Raw genomic sequence first — 27,505 nt, 5'->3', positions numbered from 1 at the left:
AAATGCAGCAGGATTTTCAATTCTAAGGATAAAAATTTTTTAAAGGTGATGAAGAAAACTGTTCTAAAAGTTATAATGCTGTTAAATCCAAAAAAACCTTTGAAGATAGAAAATAAGTCTAAAAATTGGCCTATTGTCCTATTTTGGGTGCATATCAAGCTGGGATTGATAAGACCTGTCTACAGGAGACTGAAAAATGAAGCTAAGTTCCCAGAAAACATTGATTCCTTACAAGAACTTTGTTCATTTAAGCAAAATTGGAATTGGGGCATGGTTACATTTAGAACTTATAGCTATACTGCTAGGGATGTCAAATTCACCTTTTCTGCCTCTTCATGAATTCTCAGTTGGGCCCAGACACAGAAGTAATTAGGACAAATTCCAAGTTAGCTGAGATACACAATCATAAAGAGCAGTAAAGAAAATGTAAAGGAAGCTCTGGGGAGAAAACAATCTAATTTTTTACATATTAGCAGTAAAGATTCTTCCCCCATGTAATTGTTTGTCACCATACTTCTCTCGATTTTGGAGGTCAGATCCCATTATCTGATAGCATTTCCCACTCCTCAACAAGGTGGGATGAGACCATCCTGAAGGGATGGCAGTACAAACCAATCATGAGTTTGAAGATAGTGTATAGGTGGACAATAAGTTAACCAATTTGCTCTTCTAGTCCATGTCAGTCAGTCAACATATATTAAAAATCTCAACGTGCCAAATTCTATGCTGAACAAACTAGACTTGGCCCTATATTCTTGAAGCTTACTCTACAGTTGAGGATGTAAACATTATACACATAATAATAACTGTAATAATTCCAATCCAAGAGAAGCAGAAGATGCCAAGAGCCAAGATCTAGAGCTAGCAGAAATCCAGACCTATTGAGATGGGTTGTTAGGCTCCCTATCTCTCCACTTTGGGAAAGGGCAAGGGGGCAGGTAGCAGATGATTGGGCCAAATACTGAAAACAGGATGACATCTGACAAATTAATGATGGATCAGTGTAACTTCCCGTGTGGACATACATGGAACAAGACAGCATGGTGTACTCAACCTGGTGATGGGGCAATTTAAAAATTTCCCTCCAGTGATGTTTTTGCACCAGACCTCTGTTTACTGGAAGATGTAGAGAAAGGAATTTGGGTTCTTCAGAGTTCACTCTCCAGTTTTTTTCTCCCCTTTGCACAATTTGTTTTGATATTGTCAAGTGAAACTATTTCTGCATTGCTATGATTAGGGTATACTGATAAAAATGTGCAGCATATATCTTAGCAAAACTTTTTAAGTGAATTTAGGATCCCACTGGTTTTAATAAAAATATACGCATTCAGGTTTTTTTTTTTAATTTAATGAACAACATTAATGAGAAATAAAATGTTTTATACATTTAGCAAAAGACATTAATGGGGAGGAAGAGATTCATTATGACACTGCTCTGTACCCAGAGGATGCCATGTGAAGGTTGTTCTCTGGGTGACTAAACAAAGGGGCACACTTACTTTAATGGCCATATTAAAATAGCACAAGGGTAGAATCTTGAATAGAGAATCTTTAGAAGATAAATTGTGTAAGTTCTCACTTGGTGTTTAGAAAATGTTGGTTTATTTTTTTTCTCCTTCTCTCTTAGTTAGGATGGTGAGTTTTTACCCTTCCTAGCCTTTCTAACATGAATTCTTCCCAACAAGGAACCTAAAGAACAGTGTGAACTGAAGGGATCCTATGAGACATTAAAATCACATCTGAGAGCCTTGGAAAGAAATTTGGATTTGCATTCTAAATATTCCTGATCCACTTGTTTGTTGCTTGGCTGCTTTCTATTTTCCAACGTCAAAATCAGAAGAGCCAGACACTCATTATTCAGAGAACTCTTCTGAATTCCAGTTTATGGATGAAATAGACAGGGCTAACACATATAAAATAGAATGAAATTTATTCCCGGAGGCTAATGAACCTTTGTTTGCTATTTTAATATGCTGTGCTTCCTGGGTCAAATTAATCTCAAACGTGTGTTAGTATAAGATTGCTAAGTGTAGATCACTCTAAAGACATGGGAGGCATTTGAAATCCAGATAATCCTAGCTTATAGACATAAGAAACATAACCAAAGAAAAATAAGGGATTACTTTGAAGTCTACCCAAATCAAGTTCTCTAACTCTCGCAAACATTGTCTACATATATAGATCACAAGGAACAGCAACATTCCAAAGAATCTGGACACTAGAAAAGGCAGCTCCTATAAAATTCAATGCTAACAAAAGGAGGAAATATTACTTTTTTTTCCTTTAATGCAGCTATGTTGACAAGAATCCCTGAAAATTTTTAGAATTTTAACCATTGCAGGTTCAGTACATATTTTTAGAGAAAACAGAGCCCATCATATGGGTGAGCCCTCAACAAATCTGCTCTTTTAAAAAAATATACCACAGTTTTATTAAAATATAGTTCACATATCAAGAGAGTCACCCTTCTAAAGTATACGATTTAGTGATTTCTAATACATTTACAGAGTTGTGCAACCACCACCACTATCCGACTTTAGAACTTTTTCACCATCCCCCCCACACACACACACAAAAACTGTACCCATTTTAATTACTACCTATTCTCCCTTGCTCTTAGCCCCTGCAACTATTAAGTTACTTTCTGCTTCTGTGAATTTACTTATTCTGGGCATTTTATATAAATGGAATCTTATAATATGTGGTCTTTTGGGCACAGCTTCTTTCATTGAGCATAATGTTTTCAAGGTTCATCCATATTGTATATCCATGAATCAGTATTTCATTCCTTTTTTTATGGATGAAGAATATTTAATTATACATCACTTTTTTATCATTTCATCAATTGATGGATACTTGGGTTGTTTTTCTTTGCAAAGGTATTATATGGATATATGTTTTTATTCCTTTGGATATATACTTGGAAGTGGACTTCCTGGGCCATACAAAAACTCTATGTTTAACTTCTTGAAGAAATGCCAAAATATTTTCCAAAGAAGCTGTACTACTTTAAATTACAATTAATAGCATATTAATTGGAACTGGAATAATATAGTAATTTTATTTCCCAACAACATAACCAAGTTTTTACATCTAATTTTGTTGAAAGCATTAACCTTCCACGTCAAAGGAAAAGATATTCCTTAATCTGTGCCTGGAATTCCATCACTCATCACAATGCTTTCTAATAATTCCAACATACCTACCCTTGCTTTATTGTCAGGCTCTCCTATACTTCTTCCTTCCTCTTACCCTACAAATATGCTAACATGATATGAAGATAAAGGAAAAGAGAACATCTTGACCTCTCTCTCTCTCAAACTCTCTGACCTAAAGGTTAAAGAGGTGATTCCTAGTTTTATAAATTAAATAATTACAGCATTTCATAATATAAAAGTAGATAAATAAATATCAAAATTCTCCATCTTTCCCAGAGCCATTACTCTAGATATTAAATCCTAAGAGCCTACCCCAGAAATCTATCTCCTAATGTTTCTTTCTTAGTTGAAGCTATCATCTTTCTCTCCTGGGACTACTATAACACACTGGGTTGTTCTCTACCATCAGTCTTCCACTCTCTCCAATTGCTTTTCCATATTACTTTTAGAGTTACCTTCTGAAGCACTTTTAATAGTTTCTTATTATTGGGGCACCTGGGTGGCTCAGTTGGTTAAGTGTCTGCCTTTAGCTTATATCATGATCTCGGGGTCTCTGGATAGAATCCTTTGATGGGCTCCCTGCTCAGTGGGGAGTCTGCTTCTCCAGATACCTCTGCCCCTCCCCTTGTTCTGTCTCTCTCAAATAAATAAATAAAGTCTTTTTAAAAACATAGTTTCTTATTAACAACAGGAAAATATCACAACTCCTTGCCATAGGATAAAAGATCCTACTTTGCAATATACTCCATTCACTAAATGGCTTTCCTAACAACCTTAGCACCCTGTGACTAGCACCCTGTGACTGAACTTCATGTAAATTATCATGGATCACAAAACTTCCTTTTGATGCTGTCTCTATGCTCTTACCAGTATCCCAACACTGCCTTTCTATGCCACTGCTCTCTTCTTAATGCTAACTCCATTCTTCTCCTGGTAAGTCCCTACTAATTAAATGTTTTCTTCTCTGTCAATATTTCCATTTCTCAACACAAAGGTTAGAAGCATCATTCTCTGAGTCTCCAAGGCACTGTGATTATTTCTCCATTTTAGCTCCACAAGACATTGCATTGCAATTCATTTTGGCTTACATATTGTGTTAGATTTTTTTTCTATTTTTATACCCTTCTTTTCCACTGACTTATTTATCAAGGCAAGGAAGCATGTTTCATCAGTTTTTAGATCCCCAACACATAACAAAGTGCTTAGCATATAATCTATTAGTTAGAGTTTAACCAGAGAAGCAGAACCAGAAGGATAGATGAATGGATGGATGGATAGATGGATGGACAGATAGATAGATACTGATTGATTGACTTGATTGATTATAGGCAATTAGTTTACACCTTATGGGAGGGAGATTACTATATATAGTCTTCACAAGGTTATCTTTAACTCCAATGTTGAAGCCCAAAGTCTGAAGGGCAAATAGTTGATAATGGAAGATTATGAGCAGCCTGGAACCTGATGAAGATTAGCTGGAACTCATCAAGATAGACTGAACCCTGTGACTATCTTGTAGACTGTGAACTTGGTGAAAAGGATATCCTGTAGAAATCAGGGCTCTAACTCATAGAGATGAACACAAACATAGTTAGTCAAGGAGTCAGAGAAAATAAAGGAAGATGAAAGGAGAATGCAGAGCAATTCAGTGTTAGCCTATTGCTCCAAAAACAATAAGTCAAGCGGCTTAAAACAATATACATTTGGGGAGTCTTGACATAATTTGCCTGATTTCTTTGTTTCAGAATCTCATAAAGGTGTAATCCAGGTATTATCTAGGTCTGTGGCTTTATCTGAGGCTCAGCTGTGGAAGAATATGCTTCCCCACCCACATGATTGTTGGATGAATTCAGTTTCTTGTTATAGGACTGAGGGCTTCAGTGTCTTGCTGTCAACCAGAGGCTCCCCTCAACCCCCTACACAGTGTCTTCTGTTTCTTGCCATGTGGGCCAGCAAGAGAGACTACAGGCGAGATGGGCACTTTAATTTTATGAAACATAACCATATAATCACACACATGTAATCATAAACATCCTATCACTTTTACCATATTCTATTTGTTAGAAGAAAGTCACAGATCCTAACCACACTAAAGGGAAGGGAGCACTACACGCGAGGTGGGAATAATGAAGAGTCATCCTAGAGTCTGTCTGTCCCAGTATCTGTTCTGACCCCCATTGATCCATGCCCCTCCATATGCAAAATACATTGATACTCCCTCAAAGTCTTTAAGATTCTCATCCCATTACAGCATCTGTGCATAATTCAGAAGCTCAACTTCAAAATCAGGTCCAGGTGAGGATGAGACCTCTTGAATACAATGTCTGGCATGTGATAAAATTTAATCCCAGCTTAATGTTAGGTTGAACACATTTTGAGAATCAGAGGCAGAATTTTCTAAATTTCCTTGAGGAGGTCTAAGGGTGACTGACTATCTCACCTACTTGGGTTTGAGTTCCCTCAAAGTGGGACCCTTTGTACTTAATGTAACTTACTCAATGACTTACAGGTAGTAGCGATTCATAATGTTAATTAATGATCACAGAAGGCCGATTTGCTATGTATAGTCAAAAGACATAGCTGACTTGAAATTATAGCTGTACTTCATCAGTCCATTTTCACTTAATACTCTGTTATATTTTTCTTGCTTGGTTGACGTCTGCTATTTACTGAATTTCTTCTCTAATATTCAAATCCCAACCAAGGTTTAAATGATGAGAAAACACCATGCTCAGTTGATTCCTCAGAAGTGCCATTAAATTCTATATTTTGAAATATATTTTCCTCTAAAGGTTCTATGCCTCTTGCTGAAAGAAGGTATCAAATTTAGTGTGTCTTTGTATGAGAAGTATCATTTCCAGGATTTGAATGTCTTGATCTGATTAGTTTACAAGTTAAATCAGTGTCTAGAGAATATCACATGTAGGCATGAGATACATTCTTCATTAATCATTTATTAACCCCAAATATATTTGCTGAATGCTAACTCTGGGCCAAAACTTGTGCTGAGCCCTAGAGATATAGCAGTAAATGGATAAGAACTCCTTCCTCACGGAGTTAAGATTGTAATAGAGCAAAGAGACAATTGAGAAATGCACAGGGAGATGTCAAAAAGGCAATTGTATATGCAAAACTAGACTAGATATTGTAGAAGAAAATTGGTCTGGATATACATCCATATACATTCAGAAGTCACCAGCATATGGATAGTATTATATGTTACAAGAATAGATAATAAGTCTTTGGTTTACCTTTCCTAGGAGCTATGCTTCCTTCATTTTTGTATGAAATAGCACCTATACAAAATGATAATTCCTGAAAAGCACACCAAGTTAAGCTTAAATAAATTGGGTCTACATGGAGTTTGGTAAAAACGTGTCTACTAATTTTCCTTTGCAATATGTAATTATGGTAAGAGTCACAGTTTGGTTTCATTGGGAAAAAAACTTTGAGGTAGAGATTTGCATGCAGGTGGTTTACTGGGGCATGTTTTGGAGATCAATACCCATAAGGGAGTTGGGAAAACAGAAATGGGCAGAAGGCAAAGTGTGATGTGTTAAATTGTAATATGGTCCAGCAGAAGCCTCTGCCAGTTCCACCTATAGAAAGCTCTGGAGCTAAGAAGCTTCTCAGAGTTTTCCCAAATTGTGTCAAGAGGGAGAGGTCTCTGTACCCCCACATTAACTAGTTATTAGATGCAAACTCTTTCAGGGAAGAGAAAATAATCTTGGCCAAAGGAGCTCCCTTTGGAGAAGGATAGTTTTTAAGAGGGGACTCAGCTTAGAGCCATCAACTGGCAACATATCTGACAGTCTACATGGCAGGGAGGTTCTCAGAGGAGAAATAATAGGCCTGCTAAAATAAAAGAATTAAATACAAAGTATCAGGAAGATATTAATAGGGAATTTGTATGAAACTTTCATATAAAATGTTTTCACATTTTTAATGAGAAGCTCGAATATGCTTCCAGTGGATGTAACTTTTTATATTAGATTATATAGTTGCAATTGTTACATGTAATTGCTTTTTAATAATGATCTCTTCAAATTATTCACAGTTGCCCCTGATGAGGAACTGTATGGTTAGTGATAGAAATGTTAAATCACATTTTTTACAACTACAGAAAAATTTCCAAGAGTTTAGATTGTATTTACATATTGCAAAATAGTTATTTTTCCCATTGACATGTGTAATGCTGAATTTTTTCATGAAAATGTGAATGGATTTCAAATACAACTGAACTTTTGCCATGAAAAGAATTTCAAAAGAATGGTGAAGGTTTAATTTGCAAAAGGTGCGTCTGTTTTTAGTAGTTACCTGGCAGCTGGTCTGGTCATCTCAGAAAGAGCAATGGTGGGCCCTACCTACAACTGCTGTTGAAGCAGGTGCCCATGTGGTAGAGTACATCCTCAGTTGTGCTCAACATACTCTTAATCACAAGGGACAGTGGGACAGTGGTGACACAGAAGGGCAGTGGGACATATATTCTGAGCCCCATTTCATTGAAATCATCTTCCCAGAAGCCCTAAATATGGCTGCTTACTGTAGGAAATAACCAAACAGTCCATGCCACCCCTTTCCCCTGAACACCCACTAAAGGGCTAAAGGAATTCCTATCTCGTGGCATGGTTAAAAAGTCATTGAGAACTGAAAACATCATTTACTGTCCCTGTAAGACTGGGACATCAAAAAAAAAAGAAGGGGGGGCAAAAGTTAAATTGATTCTCATTATTTATAGCAGTTGTGTTCTAAAATGTTTGAAAACACTGAATTAGTGAATACTGAATTGTTCCAAGAGGAAATACACAGGTTTCTGCAAGTCTCTAGTCACTATATTTTTATAAGCTAAACAATATATAACTTTATTTTTTTTTAAAGATTTTATTTATTTATTCATGAGAGACACAGGGAGAGAGAGGGGCAGAGACACAGGTAGAGAGAGAAGCAGGCTCTATGCAGGGAGCCCGACGTGGGACTCGATCCCCAGACTCCAGGATCACACCCTCAGCCAAAGGCACATGCTTAACTGCTGAGCCACCCAGGGATCCCTATACAACCTTATTTTATGTATGTTTATATTTGAAGATTATATTCAATAGTATATACACACACACACACACATTGTGTATATATAGTTGATTCATTAATATTTGAATTCACAGCCAATAGCACTATACCTCATGCCTAAATAAAGTTTCTCCAGCACGTGCACTTTCTCCATTAGGCACAGCACAGCTGTGTCGCACTTGGGAACACCAGGCAGCACTTTAGCATCATGCTTGGGGGCCATTTTAAAGAGCAAAATCGTTAACAAAAAGCACAAAAATATGAAAAACGTGGCACTAAAAAGGCCACAAAAAAGGTATTTGATTATGATACAAGAGCAGAAACAAGAAGGCAGAATATTGCCTTGTTCAACCTCAGCTGCTGTTGTCACTCTGCACATGTCGACAAATGACCACGAGAGCACAAGAAGTATTGATTTGGGGCTCACAGATAAATTGTAACTGGTAAACAAATGTGTGAACACAGAAACTGTGAGTAATGAGAATCAACTGTACTTATTCCTCAAAAATAAAACATCAGGGGCACCTGGGGGACTCGGTTAAGTGTCCAACTCTTGATCTCAGCTCAGGTCTTGATCTCAGGGTCATGAGTTAAAGTTCTGCGTTCAGCTCCATGCGGGGCATGAAGCCTACATGAATGAATGAGTGAATGAATGAATGAATGAATGAATGAATGAATGTCAAAGGAACTAAAACAGTTTCTTGTCCAGGCTCCCTTGAAGACCCTCATCTCACTGGGCCCACTATTCCAAAACTATTATGTCACCATCTCCGCCCAATCCTAGCCAGTTCACCATTTTCAGAATCACCCAGTCAAGGCCCTCTAATTTCTTCTATTTTTTTTGTTGTTGTTTTATTTTGTTTTGAGACACTATAAAATTAGTGTTTCTCCTTACCCCACAGTAAGTCTAACAAAATTAGCTTTACTTGATGAACTGTTTCATTCTTTGTGACCATCTTCCAATGAGCCTAGAGCCAGCACCATTTTTTTCACAACAGTGTTCCAAGGAATATGAGGTCATAGCAAGTTTTTCTATGGTATGTGGGACCAGGAACCTCTAATAGATTCTTTAAAATTATTTAAATCTAAATTGAATTGAAAACTATGACATTTCAGTAACTACTCCCCTGTCCCCAGACACACACCTCTCTCAGTGAACAGTTACTCACTGGAACAAGCTATTGACTGCCTTATTCTTTTTCTTTTGGTTTAAAGATGAAGACAATTAAAAATACCTGTGGTGGAAAATTAAAATAGTGCTCAGCAATGGAGGCAATGTGCTTAATTACTATGAGATGGGAGATAGATGGTAAATGATTCTTGTGTCAATTTGAAGACATCAGCACTCATATTTCTCACATGATATGGACTGTGACCTAATCTCACATTTATTCAATTAAACCAAGGAGTAAAACTCCAAAATGTTTTTTTTTTCTTTTCATATCTGCCAAATCAGCAAGACTTTTTGATTTATTGCAATAATTATTACTATTACCAGCCCAAATTCAAAGGGTTAAGAAAAGGCGGGGTGATCTCAAAACCTTACATAAAAACTATACTAAGAATATGGACCAGGGACACCTGGGTGGCTCAGTGGTTGAGTGTCTGCCTTCAGCTCAGAGTGTGATCCTGAAATCCCTGGGATGGAGTCCCCACATCAGGCTCCCAGCAGGGAGCCTGCTGCTCCCTCTGCCTATGTCTCTGCCTCTCTCTCTGTGTCTCTCATGAATAAATAAAATCTTAAAAAAAAAAAAAGAATATGGAACAAAAGTAAAGAGCAAAGGCCCTAGTCCTATTCTAGCACTAACACCAGGCAAGTCACTTGCATAGTAATGTTCATACCCTAAAGAAATAGGATTAGATATCACTGAGGTTTCCTTCACCTCAGACTTTCTATGATTCATATTAACAGATTATATGACTCTCCTTGTATCCTTGGAGATTGCTTTTCATACATATCCACCTTCCAGAGAAAATGGCCGTGTCTGCTACAGCCTTGTTTACTCACGGCCTAGGACTATGAAAACTAGAAAATCTGCCAAATGCAGGTGTTGATAACTACTTATTATCAATGGGGGCCATGGGCATGTTTCAGAAATAACTAGAAATCTTAAGTTTCCTGAGTTTCAAGATACAAATATATTCCAGTATCTTCAAGCTCAGTAGAATCTCAATAGAATGTCTGTCTTTTTCTGTCCTTGGCTGCAATTTACAAATGAGTTAACTGAGGTTAAGAGGAGGAAGCCTAAGGCCAGTTGTCATTGTTAACATTACTACCAAAGAAATAACTTGTTTTTAGAAGAAAGAAGCAAAAAAACACTCTAACAATTAAATAATGTGATCATCATCTCGATGGTCTGGCCGTCAGCTTGAGGAGAAAGGTAACAAGATTTTCAGTTAAAGGTAACGAAGATCTTTTATTTCAGAGTAGAAGTTTTTGGACAGAGTAACTGACAGTGTAACTCCTAGGGATATTCACATGTGCATCATCAACATCTCCTGCTTGAGAAGGCTGTAAGGAAGGACTATCTATTAGGCTTGGAGAGGAAGAATAAAAATAAATCTTAGGTATCACGTCCAAAGCCAATGTTTATGCCTACTCCTTCTCGCAGGTTCCTTGTCTTCTTAGTGGTGTGGGGGCCTGACATCTGATCATTGTGGCACTCCACTCAAATATAAAAAATCTCTGTATCCTGGATGATACAATTAATTTTTGGCTTAAGAGCAACTTTTCTGTTCTAAATGGAAAGCTGTCTTTGGGACTAAAGTTCTCAAGAGAAGACTCTATTAACTTGCAACAGTTCCCCATTTGTGAGTGTTTTGTGCCAGTTTAAACAAACAATTAGAGGAAATCAAAGGAAAATGCCACCCAAAAAAGAGATTCCTGCTAACAGCGCCAATAGAGGATCTAAAATAGATATGGAAAGCTAAATCCCAGATACAGGTTGCAAATATTCAGCAGCAGCTTTATGGGCCCCTGGTGTTCATTTAAATTACGCCAAGCAGTGAAATGCAGTCACATTCCAGGAACAGACCGGTGTAGCACCAAAGCTTGATCCTTACTTTCAGCGTTAAATGTGGAAGAGGAACCTTTACCCTCGGGGAACTTACTGCCAACATATGGCTGTTTCCTACGTGATGGAGAGCCTATTTTAACTAGTTCACAAGTATGTTTTCCTTCTTTCCATCTTGTATATACGTCCTGGATTCTGAGAGAGACGGGACTTTATTTAGCTAAATTATTCTGGATTCTTAATAACTATCCGGGTGTTTGTGGTTTTCAGTTTTTGTGTCGTTTTTTTCTTCCTCTCAGTTTATTCTACACAGTCATTTGCATCCCACTTCCCCATTAGACAATCACAGGGAAGCTGGAGAGATCCCATCTGTGCTTTTCAGGGGGCGAAATCACACAGCCCTGGGACAGGTGGAGCGGGCAGCAGGAAGGTGACCCCAGGCGCGCAGCAGGTGGGGTGAGCGGCACAGGAAATGAGCGGGCAGCAGGCAGTCTGAAGGGCAGAAAGGCCCACGCTGCCTGCATCCAGGCAGCAAATCAAGCAGAGGTTAGCAGGTAAGGAGGGTGACAGGAGGGCAGACCAGGCATGTGACCAATGCGGAGGGAAAAACAGAAGGCAATTAGCCAGGGGGAGAGGGCAGATGGAGGGCATCTGCCGACAATTATCAGGGGAAAGGGTAGCAGGAGGGTAATAATAGGAGGCAGTTCTGAGGGGCAAGAGGACATTAGGCAGGTGACATGCCACAGCAGTGAGAACACCAGGCACGCCTTACCTAGGAAAGAGCATTGAGCGAAGAAGCCTCCTCTCCTTGGAGCAGGACCAAGCAATTAGTGGGGCAATAAGCAACCGAGCGGTATACTCCAAAAATATGTGGCCTCCAGGGTCTTGGGGGTCTGTTTCAAGTCCTTGCTCCAAGAAATATCCGCAACTGCATGCATTGATCCGTTCTCTGAGGGACCTCAAAAAAGTGCTGTCTGGTGACAATAACAGAGGAAGCAGAGGCAACCTGCAGAGCAGACCACTAGCCTACCAGGCAAAATTTGAAGAAAAGAAGGAAATAAAAAGAAATTCCATTTTCTAGGTGTTCTTCTGGGGTCAAGCTCTATCACACACTTCATATATATCTTATCCAATCCTACGGCAACTCTTGTTGTTGCTGGTACTGTGTTTGTTTTTTAAGGCAAGAAAATCAAGGTTAAGAGACAATGTGGAGCTGGCCCAGGATTACATAGCTGGTGAGTGAGAGCTGTGATTTCCACTAGAACCTCTCTGACACTCCGACTCTTCCATCTTTTATAACACAATGGTTCTCAAGGATGGAAAGCTCACTTTTGACTACTAGCACATGATGTATCTTCTTTTTTAAAAAAAAAATTTATATCTTCATCCTTAAAGAAAAAGGCTTTGATTTTTTTTAAATATAAATTTCTTCAAGAAAATATATACTACAAAACAGTAAATATGTACAGATTCCCATTAAAGATACAAAAAGCCTCGGGCAGCCTGGGTGGCTCAGCACTTTAGCGCCGCCTTCGGCCCAGGGCTCCTGGAGACCCTCCAGTGATCCTGGAGACCCGGGATCAGGTCCCGCGTCAGGCTCCCTGCGTGGAGTCTGCTTCTCCCTCTGCCTATGTCTCTCTCTCTCTCTCTCTCTCTCTCTCTCTCTGTCTCTCATGAATAAATAAATAAAATCTTTTTTAAAAATTTTAAAAAATATATACAAAAAGCCTGGCATATCCTTATGTTCCAGAGGCCTTAATTTGGATGGTAGCATGAAAAACTGTAAATAGGATGTTCAGCAGGTCAATATGAAACGTAGCCTCTTTGAAACATATTGCATTGGTGATCTCTGTATCACTAGTCTCTCTGTTTTGCATGCTCATTGAGCCTTTGTATTGGTTAGAATACTTTTCATAGAAAGCCCTGGTCCAGACTGACATGACTATTAGGACATTTATTTGGCATCACTAGAAGTTCCAAGGTGGAGAAGGATCCAGCACCTCTCTCACTGTTTGTTCTCTTGCTCTGCTCTATTCTATGGTGCCTTCCTCTGTAGTCCAGCAGCAGGGTGTCCACAGCAGTGCCACATGTTACACCTGGTATTGGTCTGTACTGGGGAGAGACAAGAACTGTAACATCTGTGTCTCTTTTCTTAGGAGTAAAGAAAAGGACTCAGAAACCCCTTAACCCAAAGCACACTTCTCCATACAACTCATTGACCAAAAATAATTATATATCAGTTCCGAACCAGTTACTTGGAAGAGGAATGGGATTATCGTGATGAATAATCCTATCAGAATCCACTCTTCCTCTGAGCTATATCCTGAAAAAAGGAGATACCTGAACATAATGAACATTCTTTTAGAAATGAAGGGAAAGATGGATGCTGGATAGGCAACTAAAAGTCTCTGTTCTAGTCCTCAATTAATGATTATTGAAAAATCAAATGACTAAATGTGAATGATCTCTGAGCAGGTTTGACTGGAAAAGGGAATGAAAGCACCAGATACGAATTGTTTCTGGATCATTACTCATCCCACAGTGGCAATGTGACCTTGAACAAATCACTTCATTTCCTAAGCCTTGGTTTCCTCATTTGTAAAGTGGAGAATACCTGCCCCATTTAACTCACAGGTTGTTATGAGAATTAAATATATATGTGTAAATGCTTTGTGTATGACAAAAGGCTACGTAAATGTGAGGCATTATTAATATCCAGAATTTAATCAACCTGGTTATTTTGCCAGTGAAAAAAAATATTTATTATTTTCGATGAGCAAAGTACAATTTAAATGTGAGCCGTGAAGACCTTGAAAAAAAGTAGCAGCTAGGAAATACATAATACTCACAGAGGAATCAAAATACTAAATGTCTAAGATTATATCACACATCCTTAAAAGAACACCAAGAAACTTAAATGGTGTCAGAAAATTGAGTACAGATTAAAAAAAATAAATTTAGGTTCCTATATCATATTTAAAAACAAATTGTCAATCAAATAAAAATCAAAATATGGAAATCTAGTAAATATTTTGTGTTAGACAAAATATTAGAAAACATTTATTTTGAATTTCAGGGTGGGAAGGGCCTTCTTAGTTAAGTTTCAAATTTCTGAGGCCATGAAAAAAAAAAAGGACTGATATCATTGAATGCATGAAATTTTAAACATCTCACTGAAAAATACGTCATAAGAAAAAAAAGACAAATGACAATCTAGGATAAAACGTTTGTAACATTTATGACACATTGAAGTATTAATATCCATGAAGTACTTTTGAAATAAACTAAAAAGCAATCAAGTATAAAACTGCAACATTTTTGTAAGAGTATTAATTTCCAATAAAATACAAAATGACTTGTTCATTCTAAGAAATGACACAAAAATTTTTAAAATTAAAATGAAATCATAATATAACACCATTTTGCCCACAATTGACAAAACGATTTAGAGGCTCAGAACCTATGGAACAAGTAAAGTGTAGGGAAGGATACATTCTGTCATGTAGGTGGGGTATAAACTTGTTCAACTATTTTGGAAGGCAACTGATCAGTGTGTAACAAAACCTTTAAATGCCCAGAGTCTTTGATTAAGCAGTTTACATTATAAGGATCTATCCTGCATGAAGTATTCACAATGTGCACAAGAATGTATATAGCCACAACTCATCTAGTTGTGGGAACCTCAAAATAACTTAAATACCTACTGGTAGGATATTGCTTAAGTAAAAGGCAGAAAAAGTATATAATTTGATACTCCAATTAAACATATTATGGTAGATTTCCATGTAGTAATATGTAAAGATGTTCAAAGTGTATGGCCAAATGCAAAAGCGATTTAGAGAACTCACAGGGAATCTAGGAATCTTTTTTTTTAATTTTTTTAAAAATTTATTTATGATAGTCACACACAGAGAGAGAGAAAGAGAGGCAGAGACATAGGCAGAGGGAGAAGCAGGCTCCATGCACCGGGAGCCCGACGTGGGATTCGATCCCGGATCTCCAGGATCGCGCCCTGGGCCAAAGGCAGGCGCCAAACCGCTGCGCCACCCAGGGATCCCGGAATCTAGGAATCTATGTTCAAGTTTTTTCTTTAAAAATACTGACATGAGGGGGATCCCTGGATGGCTCGCCTTTGGCTCAGGGCGTGGTCCTGGAGTCCCAGGATCGAGTCCCACGTTGGGCTCCTTGCACGGAGCCTGCTTCTTCCTCTGCCTGTCTCTTCGTCTCTCTCTCTCTCTCTCTCTCTCTCTCATGAATAAATAAATAGAATCTTAAAAAAAATACTGACATGCATTTGCCTATACACTTGCTCGTTCTCCTGGTCTCTCTCTCTCTCTCTCTCTCTCTCTCTCACACACACACACTCACACACACATAGCACAAGCAAAGATATATAGTCAAAGGATTCCAGAGTCCAGAGTGAGAGGCATGATGCAATATTCTGAAATAATAAGGAGGTGTCTCTAAAGGAAAAATATGTAGATTTTACACTTCAGTTTGCTAACTCCTCCAGGTCTTACCTGCTCCATGGACATTGGCTGATTGCACCTCCTCTGGCACTGAATCTAACTATAACTCCAGAATGACACATATCTTCACATTTTCTGATGTTCAGTTTTCAGACCTTGTTCTCCAAAAACCCCATCTTTTAGACTCCTGCATTTCAGGATGGTACAACACTCTCTAGGAATGCATTATTCTATATGGTAGCCCTAGTCAGATGTGGCTTGATATGTAATTAGTGGACACAGAAAGTAATTTCTCTGACATTGGCCATAGTAACACTTACCTAGTTATGTTTCCTAAGGCAAAGAAACAACAACAACAAAAAACTATTGGGACTACATCAAAATAAAAAGTTTTTGCACAGTAAAAGACACTATCAACAAAATAAAAAGGCAACTTACTGAGTGGTAGAAGATATTTGCAAATGATATCTCTGATAAGGTGTTTATATCCAAAATACATAACAAACTCATATAACTCAACACCAAAATAATCTGATTAAAAAACAGGCAGAGGATCTGAATAGACATTTTTTTCCAGAGAAGATATACAGATGGCCGACCTGACACATGAAAAGATGTTCAACATCACTCATGATCAGGGACATGCAAATCAAAACCACAATAAGATATCACCTTACACCTGTCAAAGTGAACAGTATCAAAAAGACAAGAAATAACAAGTGTTGGATGAGGATGTGGAGAAAAAAAATATTTATGCACCGATGGTAAGAATGTAAATCCGTATAGCCATTGTAGAAAACAGTATGGAGGAGGTTCCTCTAAAAATTAAAAATAAAAATACCATATGGCCCAATAATTTCATTACTGGGGCATTTACCCTAAGAAAATGAAAACATTAATTTGAAAAGATATATGTACCCCTATGTATATTGTAGCCTTATTTACAATAGCCAAGATATGGAAGCAATCTAAATATCTACTGTCGATGAATAGATAAAGAGATGTGTGTGTGTATGTGTGTGTAATGGAATATTAGGCAGCCACAAAAAAGAATGAGTTCTTGCCATTTTATGATAACATGCATGGACCTAGATGGTATTATGCTAAGTAAAATAGGTCAGACTGAGAAAAAAATACCATATGATTTCATTCAGATGTGGAATCTAAAAAAGCACAACAAATGAATAATCAAAAAGAAGCAGAACAAGATCTATAAATACAGAGAATAAACTGATGATTGCCAGACAGTAGGGAAGAGAAAGGATAGGCAAAATGGGTGAAGAAAAGTGGGAGAGATATAGCATTAAAATTACAGCACGGGGACTAGAGTTGATGATACTGTAATAGTGTTGTGTGATGACAGAGTGCAGCGACACTTGTAATATATAGAGATATTGAATCACTATGTTTGTACACCTGAAAATAATGTAATGCTGTGTTACATATATATGAATATACTCAAAAATTAATATGTAAAATATATGTATACATATATGACTGCTTCATACTTAAGTTTACTAACTCTCAGGAGTATGTTATTCATTAATAGCCATAATTTTGAGATATACTTCTCTCTTTGGTTATTGTAATATATCATCCCACTTTATGCTTCTAAGATCTAAATTATTATAAGTAATAATATTGGAAATAAAATAGTTCTTTGTCCTGGGAAGAAAAAGAAATGTGACTAGTAAAAACTGAAATATGCGGTAAGTATAAAATACTTGCCATAATTCAAAGACTTAGTATGAAGAAAATAACATATCTCATTAATAAGTATATACTGATTACAGGTAGATATAATATTTTGGATATATTGGGTTAAGTAAAATATATATTAAAATTAATTTTACTTGTTTATTTTTTAATTTGCTTCTTAATGTGGCTACTGGAAATTTTAAAATTATTCATGTAGCTTATATTTGTAACTACACTGTATTTCTATTGGACAGTGCAACTGTAGACCCTAAGATAATCTTTTTTATCCCACCAAGAATATCTAGCTGGGAATGTGCCAGTATATGGAGACTATAGGATTCCTCCCCAGAATCCTACATTTCTCCCTTCATAGTTTCTATCACTTAAAACTGAGATTCAAGTAATAAAGTGAAATAATCTTAGAAACTATGAATTAGGACATGGAAAGTGAGTATAAGTCTATAATGAATTTGTGGTTTCAATGCTCAGTGATTGAGTTACACAAGGCCCATTAATAAATAGTAAAAAAGGGGCCGAGAGGGTTTCAGGATAAGGCAATCTACTTGCTTTTAAACAGGATGAATGTGGAAAAATGGATATGCCCAGCAGGCATTTGGAATGAGAAAATCAAACTGTTTTCAAATGGTGATTTCAGAAAGGGAGACATTCATAGTCAGTATATGTTAGAAAACCATCTAATCAACTTGCTGTTAAAATATTCTGTTATCGGGCAGCCCCGGTGCGCAGTGGTTTAGTGCCATCTGCAGCCCGGGGTGTGATCCTGGAGACCCGGGATCGAGTCCCACATCGGGCTCCCTGCATGGAGCCTGCTTCTCCCTCTGCCTGTATCTCTGCTTCTTCTCCCTCCCTATCTCCCTCTCTCTATCTCTGTGTGTCTTTATGAATAAATTAATATGTAAAAAAATCTTTAAAAAATTCTGTTATTAAAGCTTGCCAGAATTAATTCTGACTAATCTGTATTTAAGATAAAAATGTTATATAATGCCAGGTTTATATTTATCTTAACACATTAGTGATTAGAAAAATTCTTAATAAGCGGCAAAATAAACAACAAAGAAGTAAAATATATATATTTCCAAACATGCCAATGACGTATGCTAGTATAATTTTACATGCTTATATCCAATCACAATGTCATTTTTCATTTTTAATTAAATAATCATATTTAATTTCACATGTACTTAGTGACAGATACTGTACTTGGGTGTGCATCTTTCACAAAACATCATATAGATCCGGTTCTTAATAGTTTATTGTTTAATTAATCCCTTCAAAATTGGAAAATTATAGCCTGAAGATCATAAAAGAACTTAAGTAATTACAGATTCATTTGCCTCAATTTCACACTATTGCATCTTTGATCCAGTATACGCTAAAATAGTCCAGTAAATTATTTTATCCCAAAGACAATAATTCCTGTTGGGATAGATGATGAATGTTAGTGAAGAAAAGGGTAATACATATAGTTCCTGGGAATAACAAAAATTCCATACCTTCTCTCAACAAACCTGATTTAAAAAATGGTCAAAACCCCTAAATAAACATCTCATCAAAGAAGACACACAGAAGAAAAAACTAAACATAATAAAAAATCTTCAAAATCGTATGTCATTAGAAAATTGCAAATTGGGGGCATCTGGGTGGTTTAGTCAATTAAGCATCTAATTTTGGCTCCAGGCATGATCTTAGGGTTGTGTGATCAAGCAGCATCTGCCTCCCTACTGGGCCTGGAGCCTGCTTAAGATTCTCTCTCCCTCTCTCCCCTCTAAAAAAAGAGAAGAAAAGAAAATTGCAAATAAAAATAACAACAAAGTATCATTATATGCCTTTATAATGGCCCAAATCCAAAATACTAACAACATTAAATGCTGGCGAGGATATGTCAACAGGAACTCTCATTCATTGGTGGTACAAATGCAAAATGATGTATCACTTTGGAAAGTAATTTGGTATTTCCTTACAAAATTAAATATGTTCTTGCCATATTGCAATTGCACTCCTTAGTATTTATCTAAAGGAGTTAAAAACTTATGTCTACACAAAACCCTGCACATTGATGTTTTTAGCGGCCTTATTAATAACTGCCTTAACTTGGAATCAGCCAAGGTGTCTTTAATTAGGGGAATGGATAAACTCTAGTACATCCAAACAATGGAATATCATTTAGCACTAAAAAGAAATGAGCTATCAAGGCACAAAAAGACATGGAGGAAAGTTAAATGCATATTACTAAGAGAAAGAAGCCAATCTGAAAAGCTACAGACCATATGATTCTAACTCTATGATATTCTAGAAAAGGCAAAACTATGGAAACAGCAAATTGGAAATTGCTAGGGTTATGGAGAATGGAAGGATAAGCACAGAAGACTGTTATGGCAGTGAAAATACTCCATGTGATACTATAATGGGGGATACATGTTATTATAAACTTATCAAAACCCATGGAAATTACACCAGAAGTGAACCCTGATGTAAACTGTAGACTCTAGGGAGTAATGATTTATCAATGTAAATCCATCATCAGTGTAACAAACGCACTGCTGTGGTATAGGATGTTGGTAGTCAGGGAGCTTGTACATAGGTGGGAACTACAGATATATGGGAATTCTCTGTATTTTCCACTTAATTTTGCTATGAACCTAAGGCTGCTTTATAAAATAATGATTATGTGGAGAAAGGGGAACCCTCTTGCACTGTTGGTGGGAATGTGATCTGGTACAGCCACTCTGGAAAACTGTGTGGAGGTTCCTTGAAGAGTTAAAAATAGAGCTACCCTACAACCCAGCAATTGCACTACTGGGGATTTACCCCAAAGATACAGATGCAGTGAAACGCCAGAACACCTGCACCCCAATGTTTATAGCAGCAATGTCCACAATAGCCAAACTGTGGAAGGAGCCTCGGTGTCCATCGAAAGATGAATGGATAAAGAAGATGGATAAAGATGAATGGATAAAGAAGATGGAATATAAACGACAAATACCCACCATTTGCTTCAACGTTGATGGAACTGGAGGGTATAATGCTGAGTGAAGTAAGTCAATCAGAGAAGGACAAACATTATATGGTCTCATTCATTTGAGGAATATAAAAAATAGTGAAAGGGATTAAAGGGGAAAGGAGAGAAAATGAGTGGGAAATATCAGTGAGGGTGACAGAACATGAGAGACTCCTAACTCTGGGAAATGAACAAGTGGTAGTAGAAGGGGAGATGGGCGAGGGGGATGGGGTGACTGGGTGACAGGCACTGAGGGGGCCACTGGAGGGGCTGAGCACTGGGTGTTATACTATATGTTGGCAAATCAAACACCAAAAAAAAGATACAAAAAAATATATATATATATAAATAAAAACACAAACAGAAAACAGAAAAAAGTGATCCAGCCAAGAATGAGTAACACATACCAGATTTCTCCTCTTACTCAAAACAACTAAAAACTGCATATAATATAGGAATTAATGATTTTGGAGATACTGAACATTGATGAACATATATCCCCGATTGAATGAAAACAAACAAGATGTGCTGAATGCTTTTCCTGACTTATTGCCTGCACAGAGTCTCTAGGCTAAGATTCAAAAACAGTGCAAGTTTGTGACACTTTTGACAAGAGATGCTTATAAAACTTCCTGATCCCTCAGTTCTCTCAATTCAACTAGAATGAATGGCAGTTCAACCAGAGAAGGACTAGGTGAGAAAACAAGAAGCTTTCCTATTACTTACAGAAGAGGTTTCTACACATTCGAAAAATTCACTGAACCCCAAGTAAGCTAAACTCAAAGAGAATCAGACACATCATAGTTGAACTGTTGAAAGTCAAAGACAAAGAGAAAATTTTGAAAGCACAAGAAAAAAAAAAACATATCAAGTACAGTTATACAAAAATGCAATTAATGGCTAAATTCACACCAGAAATAATGGAGCCCAGAGGCAGTGCAATGACGAAAGTGTTTGAACAAAATGTCAACCAAGATTCTAATTCAGCAAAACTATTCAAAAATAAGATGAAATAAAGACATTCTCAGATAAACAAAGACTCAGAATTCACTGCTAGCAGGTATGCTTGTAAGAAATACAAAAGGAAACATTTCAGGCTGAAAGAAAGTAACACTAGACAATATCTCGTATCTGTAGAAGTACGGAGAGCCACAAAGAATAAATAGATGTGTAAATACAAAAATCTATACAAATATATTTTAATAAAGAATATGTCAAAATAAAATTATTTCATTTTTAAAAAATATTTTGTATAGGGGATCCCTGGGTGGCTCAGCCGTTTGGTGCCTGCCTTTGGCCCAGGGCGCAATCCTGGAGTGCCGGGATCAAGTCCCACATTGGGCTCCTGGCATGGAGCCTGCTTCTCCCTCCTCCTGTGTTTCTGCCTCTCTCTCTCTCTCTCTCTCTGTCTATCATGAATGAATGAATAAATCTTTAAAAATATATATATATATATATTTTATATAAATTATGTAACACCATATTGTTGGAATTATAACATATAGATACAATATATGACAATAATAACACAAAGAGGGGGAAAAAAGGATCTATAAGGAAGCAAAAATACTTTATTTTACTGAGATTACATTTGTAGTATTCTAAAGTAGATTAGGATCAGTTGAGATGCATACTGCAATACTTAAAGCAACCAGTAGGAAAATAACTTGAAATAATAATGCAGTCAACAGAGAAAGTAAAATAGTAAAATATAAAAAATATTTATTTAACACAAAAATAGTGGTAAAAGAAAAACAGTGGAACGTTAGAAAAAGAGAAGAAAAATGAAAAGCAAAGGACAAGATGGCAGGCATAAACCCAACCACAGCAATAGTTATATGAAATATAAATGGACTACATAAAACAAACAAAGGCAGAGATTGTCAGACTGAACAAAAACAAGGCCTAACTATATGCTCTCTATGAGACACATTTTATATTGAAAAACACAAATATAAAGTTAAAAGATATAAAAGATAAAACATGAAATCAGTAACTCTATGACAATTGTAGCCATATCAATACTATACAAATAGACTTTAATACAAGAAATATAACTAGAGAAGAAAATATTTATTTTACAATAATAAAAAGTATTAATTCATCAGTAATATATATTTATACACGTAACTACAGTGCCCCTAATACATGAAGCAAAATTTTGTAGAATTGAAAATGGAATCAGACAATTCAAAAATAACAGTTTTAAATTAAAATAACCCACTCTCACTTATGAATAGAACAACTACACAGAAGATTAATAAGGATAAAGGAGACTTAGGTAACACTATAAAACCAAGACTTCACAGGTATCTATAGAATAGTACACCTAACAATAGCAGAATACACATCTTCTTAAATAAACATGGAACAGTCTCCAGGATAGACTATATTTTATGCCAAACAACAATAACAACAACAAAAACAAAACACAAAAAAAACCTCAATAAAAAATTGAAATCACACAAAGTGTATTCTCCAACTACAATGGAATCAGATCAAAAATCAGTAACAGAAAGAATCTTAAGAAACTTATAAATATATGGAAATTGATCAACACCCTCTTATATAATGAGTAGGTCAAAGAATAAATCACAAGAAAAATCAGATTAAAAATAAAAACAAAACATGTCTGAATACAAGATGCAGCTATAGATAGCAGTGTGTAGAGGAAATTTACAGTTTTAAATCCCTATATCAGAAACGAAGAAAAGTCTCAAATCAACAGCTTAAATTTCCACCTTGAGAAACTGGAAAAATGAAGAATAAATTAAAACCAAAACAAATTTAAGTAGGAAACAATAAGAACATTATAAAGATTAGAATAAAAATAGTGAAATCAATAGAAAAAAAAACAGAACAAAAAATTTATTCTTTTTAAGAAAATCAACAAAGTCGATAAACATTAATTTAGATTAAACAAGAAAATAAGAGAGAAGATAAAATTCCCAAAATTGGAAAAGAAAGCAGAAACATTACTACCAAAACATTCAAAATTAAACATATTAAAAAGAACATTATGAAGTACTGCATGGACAATCTAAACAATGTAAGACAAAATGTACATTTATTTGTACTCCTTAAAGCAATCATTACTAAAATAACTCAAGAAATTTTTAAGAATTAACAGAAGTATTAAAACAACCTACTAAACAATTATTTAACACAAAGGAAGGTATTTATTAGAAAAATAGAAGAACATTTTTAAAGTCACAAAAATAGAAAACTACAAAATTACCAAAATTGGCTTAAGAATTAGACATTTTTAAGCAACATTTTAATAACAACAAAATTTTTAAATTTAATTGTAATTAAAATTTTCCCACCATAAAAAGTTCAGGCTCATATGGTTTCACTGGTAGATTTTAACAAACTTACAGAAATTTGAGGGGAAAAGGAATGCTTCCTAGTTCATCCTATGAAGCTAACATAATGCTGGAATGTAAGCCAGACAAAGACATCAAAAGAAAATAAAATAACAGGTTACTTTAGACAATAAATAACCTATAGCAAAAAATTATCAAACGAAATCCCACAATATATGGAAAGAGTTATGCACCATGGCTTAGTCAGATATATATTGGAATGCACATCCAAAAACATTAACATCCAAAAAACAATTAATGTATTACATTGTTTAGAGTAAAGGGCACAATTCATATGATCATGTTAGTAGACACATACACATCAACTAACAAAATCAAACACCCACTTATGAGAAAAACTTTCAACAAACTAGGGAAAGAAGGAACTTCCTCAACCTGATAAAACAGACCTTTAAAAAAGTCTACAGTTCACATTTCTCTTTATTAGTGGAAGACAATTCTTTCCCACCTGAGATCAAGAATAAGACCAGGATACCTGTTCTCACTGCTTCTATTCAAAATTATCTTTGGGTTCTTAGCAAGTGTAATAAAGCTAAACAAAAAGAAATAAAAGATATCCAGATGTAAAAGAAAGAAATAAAATTGCCTTTATTTGCTGTTGGCATAATTGTATCTGGAGAAATCCCACAGAATCTACCAAAAACAAAAACAAACCCAATACTATCATTAACAAATTATTTTTCATTGTTGTAAGATAAAGGAACAGTAATGAAAAACAACTTTACTTCTATATGATAGCAATGAGCAACTAGGAATTAAAATTTTAAAAAACTATTTATAATAGCATAAAAATATGTAAATTTAGAACACTTGACATATGTGAAAGACCTACAAACTACCTATAATATATTGCTGAAATAAATTAACAAAGACCTAAATAAATGGAGATATATACCATTTTCATGGGTTGAAAAATTCAAATGTTATTGTTAAGATGTTAAGTCTTCAAAAGTAATCTATATACTCAGTGCAATCCCAATCAAAATCCTGACAGTCTTTATTTTTAAAATGACAAATTGATTTTAAAATTCATATGTAAATTCATGGTCCTAGAATAATCAAAATCACTTTGAAATGAAATAGAACAAAATTGGAGGACCTACCTGACTTCAAAAATTTAAAACAGTGAGGTATTAGCAAGGCAGAAAAAATAAATCAATGGAAAAAACAGTCAAGAATGTGTGTGTGTGTGTGTGTGTGTGTGTGTGTGTATATACACATAAATATATATAAATATATATGTATATATTTAGGTTTATATATAAATATTACTATGTTATACATATATATGTGTATATATATATACACACACAATTAATTTTCATGAAAGATGCAAAGGCAATTCAATGGAGAAATGATAGTGTTTTTTAAAAATGGTGCTGGATCAACTGGCTATCCATACATAAAAATATGAGCTTTTATCCATACCTTGTACCATATAAAATATATGTGTAATCAGAAAACAGACAATCCACTGAAAAATTCAATACTACATTTTAACACTTATCAAAGAAGATATACAAAAAAACCACATAAAATATGCTTAATATCATTATTCATTAGGGAAATGTAAACTGAAATCAAAATTAGATACTACTTCACATGTTAGAAGGTCTAACTGAAAGACTGACCATATCAAGCATTGCCAAGATTTGAATCAACCAGAATGCTCATAAACTGCTGGTGGTTTTATAAAATGTTATAATCCCTTTGGGTAACTTCTGCAATTTCTTAAAATGTAAATCAATTGCCTACCATATAACCTAGCTACTCTAAGTATTTACTGCAGAGAAAAATATATTTTTAGAAAGACTTTAGTTTATAATAGCTTTATTTGTAATAAGTCTGTGAATGTTCATAGCTTTACTTGTAATAGCCCAAAACTAAATCATCCCAAATGTCCATTTAAAAGGTAAATAACTAAATGTGATATATCTGTACACTGTAATACTATTCAGAAATAAAAGTAATGAACTACTGATACATCTAAAGACCATGGTGAATCTCAAAATAGTGAGATTAAGTGAAAGTAACCCAACAAAACAATAAAGTCCATGCTATATAATTCTATTTATACAGAATTCTAGAAAATGGCAACTACAGTAATAGAAAATAGATGAGGGACACCTGAGTGGTTTAGTGGTTGAGCATCTGTCTTTGGCTCAGGACGTGATCCTGGAGTCCCGGGATGGAGTCTGCGGGGAGCCTGCTTCTCTGCCTAGGTCTCTGCCTCTGTGTCTCTCATGAATAAATAAGTAAAATCCAGAAGGAAAGAAGAAAGAATAAGAATAAGAAAGAAGAATAAGAAAGAAGAAAAGGAAGAAGAAGAAGAAGAAGAAGAAGAAGAAGAAGAAGAAGAAGAAGAAGAAGAAAAGAAGAAGAAGTAGATGAGTTGTTGCCTGGCGGCAGAGGATTAAGGAAAAGCAGGAGAAGGGGATTACCAAAGGTCACAAGGAGACTTGGCTGGTGATGACTATGTTTGTTATCTTGATTTCACAGGTGTATGCATATGCCAAGAATTATCAAATTATGTACTTTAAGTATGTGCTGTTTATCATATGGCAATTATACTACCATATAGCTGTAAAACACACAAATATACACACACACTAAGGAGAGAAAGAACTGGATAGTTCATTCACATAATCATCATTAGCAAATTTGTGCTTCAAAGGTACGAAAAATAAGACCAAAGCAAAAATATTGCATATCTAACAAAGACAGAAACAGAGAAAGAGCAAGATAATATGTGTATTTAATTTTGATGTAGTACATATTATTGAGGTCCTTCTGTCCTTTCTTTTATCTCCCTTAAATGTAATTGGAATAGGTCCATTTAACTAGAAAATTTTAAATTTAGTGAAGTTCTCCAGCTATGGGAAGTGTACTGCAGTGATCTGTTGCTACCATAAGCAGCTGCCCTGTACCTAGGTAAACCTGGCTTTACCTCAGAGATGAATTAAATATGACATGTAAAATAATATCTTGTATCAGAATATTTGGATGTAAAATATATTACTATAATTAACATAATGAGTAACTGCTTCCAATTTATCTTATTCTTAAATTTTATACTTGCTGAGAGACAGAGACACCTGTCATCAGATATTGGTAGTTTATCCTTGGGATTTTAATGACTTTTGAGGATGTCCTTCATTACATCTTTGGATCTTAGTTTCCCCATTTGTAAAAAAAAAAAAAGGGGGGGGTATTTCCATGCAGCCAGGATGTGGTTGGATAATAAACTGCTTGATAACTCATTGTGGTCTTTGGCATAAGCACAAAGTGTTATTATTTTTATTAAGTATTATTAGCTAGAGTATCGTGCTGGACTGATAATTACTTCACGGAACACTTTGCTAACTGTAAAGTGTACATAAATTTATATATTCATTAATATCAAACCTGCTGTGAACAAATATTTTGGAAGACTGCCAACATTATTCCTTTTACAGTGTTGGTAAATTTCAATTTATATTCAAACCCAGCCCCTCAAATCCTCAGATTCAACTCTCTTCCATACCAATTTAAGTTCTTTGGGTTGAATAAAACAAATTCATTTTCCTCTTCCATTAGAAGAATTACAGCTTATGATACAGTATTATGCAGGAATAACCCCTACTCTTACATTTTATTTGTGGTAGTTTTATATTGTAGTGTTTGGTAAAAAAAAAAATGATTGTAGAAATTAGGG

Source organism: Nyctereutes procyonoides, unplaced genomic scaffold (genome assembly GCF_905146905.1).
Source record: "Nyctereutes procyonoides isolate TBG_1078 unplaced genomic scaffold, NYPRO_anot_genome, whole genome shotgun sequence".
Taxonomy (NCBI): domain Eukaryota; kingdom Metazoa; phylum Chordata; class Mammalia; order Carnivora; family Canidae; genus Nyctereutes; species Nyctereutes procyonoides.
The sequence above is the reverse complement of the archived record's forward strand: the minus strand, read 5'-3'. Positions refer to the sequence as shown.